This window comes from Rhodnius prolixus, unplaced genomic scaffold (genome assembly GCF_049639745.1).
Source record: "Rhodnius prolixus isolate KJV_2025 unplaced genomic scaffold, Rpr scaffold_3, whole genome shotgun sequence".
NCBI lineage: Eukaryota > Metazoa > Arthropoda > Insecta > Hemiptera > Reduviidae > Rhodnius > Rhodnius prolixus.
Window position 1 is genome coordinate 2,500,658 of NW_027411603.1, and position 11,618 is coordinate 2,512,275.

Below are 11,618 nucleotides of genomic sequence, written 5' to 3' on the forward strand. Positions count from 1 at the left end.
ACCACACCCATATCTGTCCATAATTCTCAGTAGAACCTGCCCAGATGGAGCAACTGCACGAGAGTGCAGTTCTTGAAACCTACATTTAATGTTACAAAGAAAATTAATACAGTACACAGGTCTAATCAATACGCACATACTTGTTATCTCTGTATAAATAGACAGTTAACAGTAAATAGTGCTCCAGTCTGGCCACTACCGCATTAATAATACAAAATATCCCACCTACTATACATAAAACACTATTGTACGGTTAATACTAATCATTAATTGAACCTTTTTTTATCTCATTTTTGAAACCTTAAAAAGGTACTTTTAAGGGACTCCTTTAAATCCTTCTCCCTGAAGTAGACGTCACTGGATTTCCCAGAAAATATATTTTAAAGAAAAGCAGTAGATTAAATACATGTGATCACTAAGAAAAAAGTATAAACCGTTATCAAGAAAATTTCAAAATATTGAACGATCTATTTAGTAAAGTTGTACTTCCGATTCCGGTTTGGCTAATACCTTAATTTCAAGTCCTCTTACATACGTACACTCATATGCTATAAAAAAAATATTTTTACGGGGAGGCTTCAAAACATGCCTAGATTCATTTTATGTCTGAATATGCATAAAAGTTCAGGTTATAAAATTAGAATTTTGTAGGATACAGGACGAAGTAAAAAAATACGATTAAAAATTAAAAAAAGAGAGAACAGCTGTTAGGAAAATAATAATAAAAGTCAGACGAGTCGAATAAAGTATTCTTTAGCTGTCACTAATAATCATTAAAAGTATAAATAAATCAATACCTACTTAGAATAATTAAATTATATTATAAAAATATGTAATAAATTTTATGAGAGATGCTTAAAAATACGTAAATTCCTCTTTCCCCATCTCCAACGCAAGAATTTATGATAATAACTAACCCTGATTTGAATATTTAACAATAAACAACCTACATATCTAAAGTAGAACCTAATAAAATCTAAACTATTTCTTAAAAGCTAAAAAAGAAGAATAAAAAATAAACTTTCTCTAATAGTTTTAGTTTTAGAAAACTAATGAATGAATAAGTTTACTTGTGAAAAGACCTGCTAAAGAGAGAGCGAAATTAATGACTTAATATAGAAGGCATTGCCTTCATCATATGTGTGTATATGAGATCTAGATAGCAGTGGTAAATAAAAATGGCCGCACCCATACGACAAACAACAATATCTCTCCAGCTGGTTGGTGGTTGGTTATAAGAAGGTAAAACAAGTAAGGTTATTATTATTATAATTTTTTTTTAAATTTTTTCTGCCCACCTTCTTCATCTTAGGGCAAACACCTGTTCATCGCCTCACAAATAAAATGTTTTTGTGGGTTTGTGTGACACTTGTCTGTCACAAATGCGTGCCCGCATGTTTCTACAAGTTTATCCAGTGTGTGCTTGTAACTTACCTGTTTAAACTGGTCTGTCTTTTTTTCTCTGTGTGTACCAGATCGTTCATTGTTCTTTGTCCAAGGATCGAACTGTATCTTGAACATACTCACACGACTTTCTCTTAATTTACATAATAAAGTTAACTGGAATCTTATGTTAGTGCCTAGATATAAGGTAGTGCTCACGCTAGTCATGACCATGGTTTGTATCTTGGTCTTCAGCCCATGAGAGCACACACTTATGGGCTATTACAAGACATCTGTTATTTCTGTGCCGAAGTAAAAATCTCAATAAATGTAATCGAAAAATAGAAGGCGCAGACCTTGGAACCATTTCCAATAAAATCGTTAAAAAAAATAATTTTTCCCAAATTCCTCACATTACTTCCGCTTGCAGTAAAAGGAGAAAGTGTATTGAGATGGAGGTTCCGGTCGAATTCAGGCCAAGTCTTGACGAGTGGCTAAGGAGTCACTTTCACTTTCAGAATTTTCCGCTAATTTCCATCCTGCCAGATCGACGCACACGAGTTCTTCATCTCTTTAGATACACTTCCAGGCCGGAGAAGGTGGATTTTATTAGATTCAGTTGAGTTAAGAGGACGGCCGCTACTGCAACAAGGGTGTCTAATCATCTTTTGGAACGCATCTATTCGCTTGATTCATCATCTTTTATGTAAGCAGTTTTCCCTGTTTTACTTTCACATGCTTTTTGTGTAAAAAAAAAGCAAGTGTATCGTGATGATGTCAAAGTTATGGTGATGATGTCACACTGGCGAAAGAGGCTGCTGTTGTTATCAAGTTGTCCAGAGACACTCATGCCAAGGATTTGCTGAGTCTACTGTGGAGAGCAAACTTAGCTTGGGACACCTAAAGGAAGTGCTACTAAGCAATACTTACCCACAAGTCCTGGAAAAGACAAAAAGAGTATTTGCCTTTGGAATGTTTGCTAGCCCAAGCTCTAAGAAGTCATCAAAAAAGCATCCATCTTACTTCCACAGATTGGGGGCTAATTGATAAGCGCGCTTTGCTGCTGCAAAGTCTCTTGTCACCAGACGTGGGATCATATTATCTTCAGTTGCAGTCTCTCCTGGAGTGGGAAAGAAACTGTTCGATGAAGGAAGCGTTAACCACAGAGACGGGATGGCCAGTCTCCAAGTCAGTCGCTTGAAACAAACTCACCCAGAGACCGACCAGACACATACACTCACAAAAAACCACTTTTCCGGACTGAGGAAAACTCAAAACCGGATATTTCCGGTGAAAATCGATATAATCTGTTTCGATTATAACAGTTTCCTGTTACTACAAGTTAAAGGAAGTTGCAAAAACCCAAATTGTTGGTGCACTTGGACTACGGCAGTTTTTAGTATGTGACGGACACCTAGGCAACGGACTATCACCTAGGCAACCCTAACTCTAACAAAAAGTAGGTTAACTGCTCAGAACACAGCGTAAACCACAGCGGTTAACTCCATCAGTTAATTAAACGTACTCTTACAGCTGTACAATTGCGCTTAACCACGTTTTACTAACGACTGGACCTGTGATCCATTATTTAGGTCGTAGGTGATGTAAATTTTAAGATGGAGGCGGGAAATATTCCAGCCACACTCAAGCTTGGGCACAGTTAAACCAGCTGTAATTATGCTTTTGATAAATGTGTAAACTTTACCGTACATAAGTTTCCCTACCATTAAACTTTGTCCTGTGCTTTTACGTCTCTTTTGTTCCTGTCTTTAATTAAGGAATGAAAGTAAGAATTATCCTGGGTTTCAGGGTTTCACAAAATAGTTATTTCCGGTGCTGAAATTAAACACGAACGCGTACTTCCTCTTACTTAGTAAAGAGAATGTAGAAAGTCAAAGAAAAAAAAGGACTTTTTTGCCCCAAGAGAAAGAGATCACCCCTCAATTCTTGGCCGGAAGACCGGTTGAATAGCTGCACTGTTTCCGGTCACTTTATTGTAGAGTCATTTTAATTTCAAATAAATTCGATTGAAGAATTCCAAATAGAAAATAAATTACGAAGGAGAAGAGACCGGAAACTGTTAGATATAAAACTATATACGTATATATATAGAGAGAAAGAACTTTCTAATTTAAACTACTTAAGCTTTTGTGGGACATTACAAGTAAACTAACATTAGTCACAATGCTCACTATATATTCTCTGATGAACTCACTAATAACTATATAACTAGAAACACAAACTAGAAACAGTAAGTTGAACAGCACAGATCTGGTCTAGTCAGTAGTGTGAAATAAACACGGCGCACTACTGATAGAATAGTAAATTAGCAACACTTTCACAAACAGTTTGCAACTATTATAATTGTAAATAAGCATCAGCCCTGAAGATGATTACCTAGTCCCTTAGATCGATAACTTGGCGAAAAATGAATAAATAACTGAAATTGGCTAATAAACCTTTCTTCCGTATCGATTGTTGAATCAGTCGATGAAAAATCTTCGAATAAAAGTTTAAGATCACCGTAAATGCCGGAAGCGATGCCTTCCTTTATGCTTCAAGGCTAACATTTCAGGCTACAAATACAGCTTTAATAAACAAATAATTTTGGGCACCACGTTAGCCGAGCGGTTAAGATACTAGACCCGCAAAGCTAAGGTGTATTGTTGGTTTAGTGGGTTCGATTCCCGGTGTCAAGGCCTTGGGTTTTATATAATGTGTTAATAATGAGGAATTTACAGTAAAGTATGTTAGGCGGTTATAGGCTAGACCCGCAAAGCTAAGATGTATTGCGGTACTAGTCTACGCCTTGCATTTTATTTAATGTGTTAATATGAGGAATTTACAGTAAAGTATTTTAGGCGGTTATAGGCTAGACCCGCAAAGCTAAGATGTATTGCGGTACTAGTCTAGGCTTTGGATTTTATTTAATGTGTTAATATGAGGAATTTAGAGTAAAGTATGTTCTGTAGTCGCCTCCGTCCACGACACCTAATTTGGTAGTTGGTCGTAAAGCCTGCCTACAAAAATAGGCGATTACTTTAAGTTTTAAATAGAAATAATTTTAAATAATCGGTCATCCACGGTTAAAGGAAACGAATTGTTAAGAATCTTCATTTTTCTCATTCACTAAAATGAAAACAAAAAATATATTTCTTTAATCTAAGGAGTGTCAACATCTGAGGACATTGGCGCCGGAAGCTTTGAAAAATGCCCTGCCCCCCCCCGGATAATGTTCTCTCGTTAGTTACACACTGTCCATCACCGGACAGAGTGAGCTGTAAGAAGCTTCTGCAAGAGCTAGTAACTGGATTCAAACACAGGGATCGCCGCTTTCGGAATCCAGTACGCTAACCACTGAACTGATCCCTTCCCTTTTGTTTTAATTGTTACGCAGATTTTTCTTTTTCTTTTTTTTAAAGACAGAAGAAAGTACTTAATGAGTTAAGAAAATGAAGGAATATCTAAGATAAATTATAGCTTGTAAAAAATGGATTGATCCATTTCCACACAATTTACTCTCTTCCAATGCCTCCTAGAGACTTAGAAAATGAGCAAACTAATTACCGCCATAAAAGTAAGCAATTAAAACCGGAACTTGTTTTTTTTTTTTTACTTTCTCCAGTTTCCTGATGTTTAGTATCTTTTAACCGGAAATAATTGAGTTTTCTCTAGATCCCTATTTATGGGAATTGAATGCCTTAGCTAGATATTTAAAGAATATTTTTTATAAATTAATAACAAATTTTTTGTTTTGTTTTAAGGAAAATGAATTTATAGTTTGCGCAATTTAAGTAACACAGGAAGAAAAATCAAAGGAAGTTCAGATCATATGATCGTATTCAATGTTAGGGTTGATTTCAGCATAATGCACGATTCTACAAACAGTATAACTTTGGTACTGATACCTCAAATGTTTTTATAGTTTGCCTCATTAAAATAGTGTTTAAAGCGAGGTATAGTTGGTGTTTTTATTGTTATAAAAGTTACCAAAATTATAAATTGCTTCGGAAAAAGTGTGACGTCACAGCTCCCCCAAAGTGATAGGTCAAATCTATTCGAAGTCAAATTGAGATGATTATTTAGTCGAATCGCAGAATTAAACTTGTGAAGTTGTACTTCTGATCAGTTGACATACTTCAATTTCAAAATTTTTTGATCTCTCAACTTTGATCCCGTTATTATACCGGCCAGCCTACTGAAGACTGCAACGGTACTTTTCAGGGTACGAAGAGATTCGTCCCTTTACTTAGTAGAACCCTTGAATCTTAGGAAGTTCCCTGGAATAAGTTACAAAAAGAAATCTAAAACCTAAAAAAAACTTTTTATCGATAAAATGGAACAAGCCTATCGATTCTCCCAAAAAAATGTGGACCAATTTTGCTCCATATTTCATTCTTGTTCGTGCTATTCAGAAGAACAGATCGTCAAATACGCTGAAATTGCAATTTAAAGGAAAACCTAACTCCCATTTCTTAAATAGAGCCTTAAAAATTCAATCTTCTGCATAGAAAATTGAATTTAATTAATCACTTCAATTTTCAGCCACAAAACAGCTGATATATTTTTTTTAAAAAATATATTTAAAGAAGAATGTTGGTAACAAAATTATTGTATTACTCACTAACAAATTGTAACACAGCCTCCTGTATACATATATTATAAAAGTACATATTCGTGCATAGTTTTAAAATATCTGTGAAATTAATTTTTGTTAAGGACTCAATTTTTTATTCCTTTAAAAGGAAATCTTAGTTAGCGCTAAATTACAATGAGCGGAAAATAATTACTTAAAACTATAGCGTTGAGGAGTTACTCTGGAAACCAGACAGAATAATCTAACAGCTGTTCGTCATAAAAAAAAAATAAAAGAATTTTTTTTCAGCTGTTTTTGTTTAGAAAATATTAACAAGTCGACAAAGCGGAGAGAAATCAGCTGATTCTATACAATCAGCTGGCAGTCATTAAAATTGAGCGGGAAATGAAGGCACTGTGATGACCCTAACCCAGGGGTCGGCAACCTATTTTAAGTAAAGAGCCATTTCTCCTTAAATAATTTTAATAAATCTTACCAAGGGCCGCAAGAATGATAGTGTAAAAAGCTCTAGTAGATCATTTGTACTCGCAAAGTATTATTTTATGATATTCAATAACATTTAAATGTTTTATATATTTATTTTAACATATTGCAAAGTAAATAAACAAATAAATAGTAACTAAACCTGTGTTTGAATGAAAATAGCGGCAGTCCTATATATTACGTACTGTATTTTAATATGATTATATTCAATTTCAAACCTATCACATTTAAAATTCTTTTTGAAAAAATATCTTTACTTTAATAGTTGAAATTTTCATTTGTTTTAATAAAATGAAATATACAATTTATTTTAGACAGGCTGAAGAGCCACAAAATTTAGATAAAAGAGCCGCATGCGGCTCGCGAGCCGCGGGTTGCCGACCCCTGCCCTAACCTAATCATGGATTCATTATTAAAATTGACTTTTTTTTTTTTTTTTTTTTTTTTTTTTTTTTTTTGTTTGTTTGTTGGCTTCCTGTCTGTGCAGATTAGCCAGGGATGTACTAATGTATTATTTAATGGGATGTGTTATGAGTACTATTGTTATTTTTGTTTTAGTTGCTGTTATGTTTTATTTTTTACTTTTTATTTTCAAAGTTTGATTTTGTTTTTGGTAGTGAATTGGAAAATAGCCAGATACGTTTCGAATATTGGTTCTGTGAGGATGGTATGCAGGTTGGCAGGAAGTGGACATTTCGCTTTGATGACTGCATTCCACAGTTTGTCCCTATCATCCTGGTGACTATTGCAATCGAGGATCAGGTGGTTGGCGTCTATAATTGTATCAGCAGGGCAAGAGCAAATTGGAGGGACTGAAATTCCTATACGGCTGAGATGGTGGGGCGAGAAGTTATGGTTGAAGCTTCCTGCTTACCGCTGTTTAGGTAATTAATTTTTTTTTGAAAATCAAATCAGTGAAATGCACTTCCGGTTATTTTAGGTACATTTTTCGTCCTTATTGATAAGCCCGTACATTAGGCTGAAATGGCACTTTAGCAAAAAAAAAAAGCCCCAACCCAGAAGTACCCACCCTTATTCGAATTTTCCCGGGAAAATGTTTCAAAAGTTCAAACTACCCATGGGGAGCGTTTATAAGTTTATGGGAACTAGTAAGAGCCGGTTTTGAGGAAACTATAAAAAAGAAAAAAGCTATTTAGTAAAGCGAGACTTCCGGTAAGGGGATATTGCCCAAAAGCGGCTAAACCGGAAACCATATTTGAATATCATGCGTTTTCCGATTGGAGTTACGTTGTCCAAACACGGTGCAAATAGACAAACGTACAGACGATTCGTAAAAATCACTTTTTCGTATATGGGGGACTTCAAACGTTTCCGGTGGAAAATCGGAAGCGAAAAATGTGACACGATCGCAATACTTTATCTTCCGTCAGAAAAGTAAAAACAAAGATCGAAATGAATTGGAATTAAAGCTAAATTTAAAAAATAAAAATAAAAATGGACTCACCTGATTGTAAAAGTGAAACAGTGTTGACAAAAATGCTGAACAGTAGGAAAAAAATAATATCCCTTTTTAAAAAAAGAAAACTTTGGCGCCCGTGTTTGGATTGTCCGTGGTTAACCTTTTCTAATCGTAGTGGGCAACAGTGCGGTGGAGGTTACGAGATATGATGGCAGTTCACGGACAAGTTGGATAGACTGAGCCAGAGCCTGTAGCACTGTCCTACTGACTTAGTGACTCCATCTGGCCGACGTGTTCTCCTCTACATACTTCGCCACCACTCCAGCTAGGACCCAGCCAGGTATAACGGATTCTCCTCTTCCACTGTACTACCTGTCTTCCAGACTATGCCCCACCAGAAAAACTTCACTTACTTTTCGTCTTCTTCCACTTGCCTCTACACACCGTATTCCTCCACATCTATCTCATTCCACGATACGCATCGTCAGCAGCATATCTTATCACATCCCCCTTCTCTTTAAACGTCTTCTTTAAAAGAGTCTTCTTCTTTTTTTTTTACCTGTTTCCTGCCTAAGTTGTTGTTTTCTAAATGTTTTAAGCTCAATCTATCTTAATGCCAGACTCACTCAGCTTTGTGTTCAACTTCCACCATCATATAACCTTTAATAAGGAAGGTTATGTAGGGGGTTACACCAAGGTCATGTTACACTTTCTCTGAAAAGGTTAGTTTAGAAAAGGAAGTTTAAAGAAAACTTGTGGAAGTAATTTTTGTACAAAGTGAAAAAAGAAAAATCAATTCAATAAACTGGCAATTCCGGAAGTGGAATCTTGAACAAACTCGTTACATTACCATCCTAATGCACTTTTTGGGAAAAATTTTTCTTTGGCGAATCGTGTGAAGCGACGTTTCTGTTGTACGCTCCTGGTCCACATCCGCTCCTGACGAAACCTCCTTTTTTTGTCGAGCAGCAAAGATATCAACGTTTTGAAGCAAATCCCTCATTTTACCAAAAAAAAGTAGATAAACCGGAAACCATATTTGAACATCATGTGTTTTCCTTGTTGAAGTTATGTTGTCCAAACACAGGCAAATAGACAAACAAACACACGATTTGTAAAAAAAAACAACTTTTTCGTATTCGGGAGACTACAAATACTACTTCAAATAGTGGAAAATTGAAATCGAAAAATTTTACGCGATCGCAGTACTTTCGTATCTTTCGTAACAAAAACAAAGATCAAAATAAATTGGAATTAAAGCTAAATTTAAAAAAATAAATAAAAATTAAAAATGGACTTACCTGATTTTAAAAGTGAAACTGTGCTGATTCTCTCCTCCGATGGTAAATCCCTGAATGCAGTATATACATTACATTTACATAGATTTAATTTTGGCCTTTTTGCATTTTTAAAAAAAATATTCGTTTTTTCGTCTGTTCTCGACGAAGGATTGGGGTAGGTTTCACAGTAAGGTTATAAGGTTTGTTTACAAACTGTATAATATTCTGAAGTATTAAAACATGACTATATTATTTCAAAATTGGTGAGTTCGAAACCTTGAGATTGAGTAAGAGAAAGTCATGTGAGTAGCCACAAAAGATTTTGTCACCAAACGGAGGAGTACGAGAATTTAATTACTTATCGTCACTTGGTAAATTCTAACCTTTTGCTTCCAAACAAAACAAAACCAAAAACACATAACCTATATCGTTTACGTTCGTTTGTAAATACCGACGCAGAAATAGATCGCTAAAGTGATGTATCAGAGAAGCGTGACCAGGTGCCTGACCCTGTTGAGGTCAAAACATGAATCTCTGGCTGGTTTGGAATTGAGGTTAGAGAAACAGGATTCTTCTTTAATCTACTTAAGTACAAAACTTGAGATTAGAAAGGGTTTTGCCCTACCTAACCGCATGTATCTCACTTAAGGTCGATCTTTATAGTGAAAGAGTTTTGTGTTCCTGATGTGTAAACATAAGTGTGTGTTTTTGGTTTTGTTAAAGGACACATCGTGAACTAATTAACATTTTAAAAAACCGTTTAGAATACCGCTGTGTTAATATGTTAATTTACATATGGTTCACTTTGCGTCAGAACCTTGAGCCCAACAGCAAGAAGTGTGACCATATTCAATTTTTGGTCTTGAGTTCCCGCTGGAAATGAAGGTGGATACGAACAGACAGACCCACATTCACTCGCAACTAATTTTGTAAAAAAAAACCACTTTTTCAGATTCAGAGGACATCAAAACCGATGTTTCCCCGTGATAACACCAAAATTGCAGTAAGGGAAAGTCAAAGATGCAATTATTCTGTTGTGTGTTGAAATTAAAGGATCATAGGGAATCCAAGAAATCCAACGGTACCAAAGGCACGATCAATACAGGATTACTGTAATCCAATTCCACAAGAACTTGGTTCAACTCATTCCATGAGTAGAAGGTAGAAGATTTTAGCCATCAACAGGTTGACTTCAAATCATAACTCCAGTCATGATCTCTGAGGTCGAATAGGTACCATTCTTGATGCAAAATACTCATGTCCATCTGACCACCTAAATCCATGCGCTAAATACCCTGCAAGAACTACTCAAACGGAAGAGATCAGCTGTGGGGCTTAGAATTCTACAAAAAAAATCTTTTTCCAATGTCGCTACGTACCCAGAAAGTCACCGATTCCTAAGGCGATGACCAAATCTTACTATAGCTAATGATGTGTAACTGCTATTTACAGCTCCTTTTACGAATACTAGGTTGCTTCAAGACTTCCAGCTTTGTTTAAGTCTCTAAACAGATTCTTCGACCAGCTCATCATTCTAACTGAGTAAGATTCCTTCGTGTGGCTTAACCACAGCTTTCTCTATATTTATTTCGAGGTCACTCGCACGTAAAACCAATAAAACAAAGCAATAATACTTCAACAGGTCATAAACCTGAGATTTACAAACGAAATAACAGCATGAATAAGTTCATTTATTTCCCCCTCCTAAACTATATATTGAGGCCATTTCGGCGAATTAGATAAATTGCCAAACCGGTATGTACACAAAAACAATGCAGATTTAATGGTAAAAATAGAGAAAGAAAAAAATTACACAAATAGAGAGAGAGTGGTGCACCTTTCATGACTCATGGACAAGCGCAAACAAGTCTGATAAATCAGTCATGACAATACCAAACAATCTAGAGAAAACAACCGCAACAAAATGAACTTGAGGCAATGTAACAACAAAAACAGAAATTTCACCAATTCATATTAAAAAGGAAAGTAGATATTTATGTATATATTCAACTGTATGACGTATACCATACGACGTTATCTATGAGAACAATTTGGTAGATAATAGGTTTTGATTTTATGAATTCGGTTCACACTGTAAATAAATATAAATCAAAATCTGAATCATAATGTAAAAAAGAAGACGTTAAGTTTTAAATGTTTAAATTTTTTTTTTAGAAGGGGGCTCTAAATTTTAAGAATGTATTTATTTATTTATTGTAATAGAAATACATCGATACAATGTTCGATCAATATTAAATAACAAAAATAAAATAAAAGAATTCTTACTAATTATTAATTAAACAGTGAAGAATACCAACCAAAAAGAAATGTTTGAAACAAATAAAAAATTTAAAAATAAGTCAGCTCATTGTAAATTGTTCTTAGATAATAGAAATAATAATAGCGGTAATAATAATAATAATAACAATAATAATAATTCATTAAGTTAATAGTA

The 11,618-nt window shown here is 34.9% G+C and overlaps 1 protein-coding gene across 1 annotated transcript in view; it reads right to left on the reverse strand.

Moving 5' to 3' along the window:
- LOC141452121 (uncharacterized) overlaps window positions 1-8,072 on the reverse strand; it is a 43,027-nt gene extending 34,955 nt beyond the window's left edge. The window contains exon 1 of the mRNA XM_074123988.1: window positions 7,929-8,072. The gene's annotated coding sequence lies outside the window, so the exon portion shown is untranslated. The remainder of the gene's footprint in view (window positions 1-7,928) is intronic.
- Between the last annotated feature and the right edge of the window lie 3,546 nt (window positions 8,073-11,618).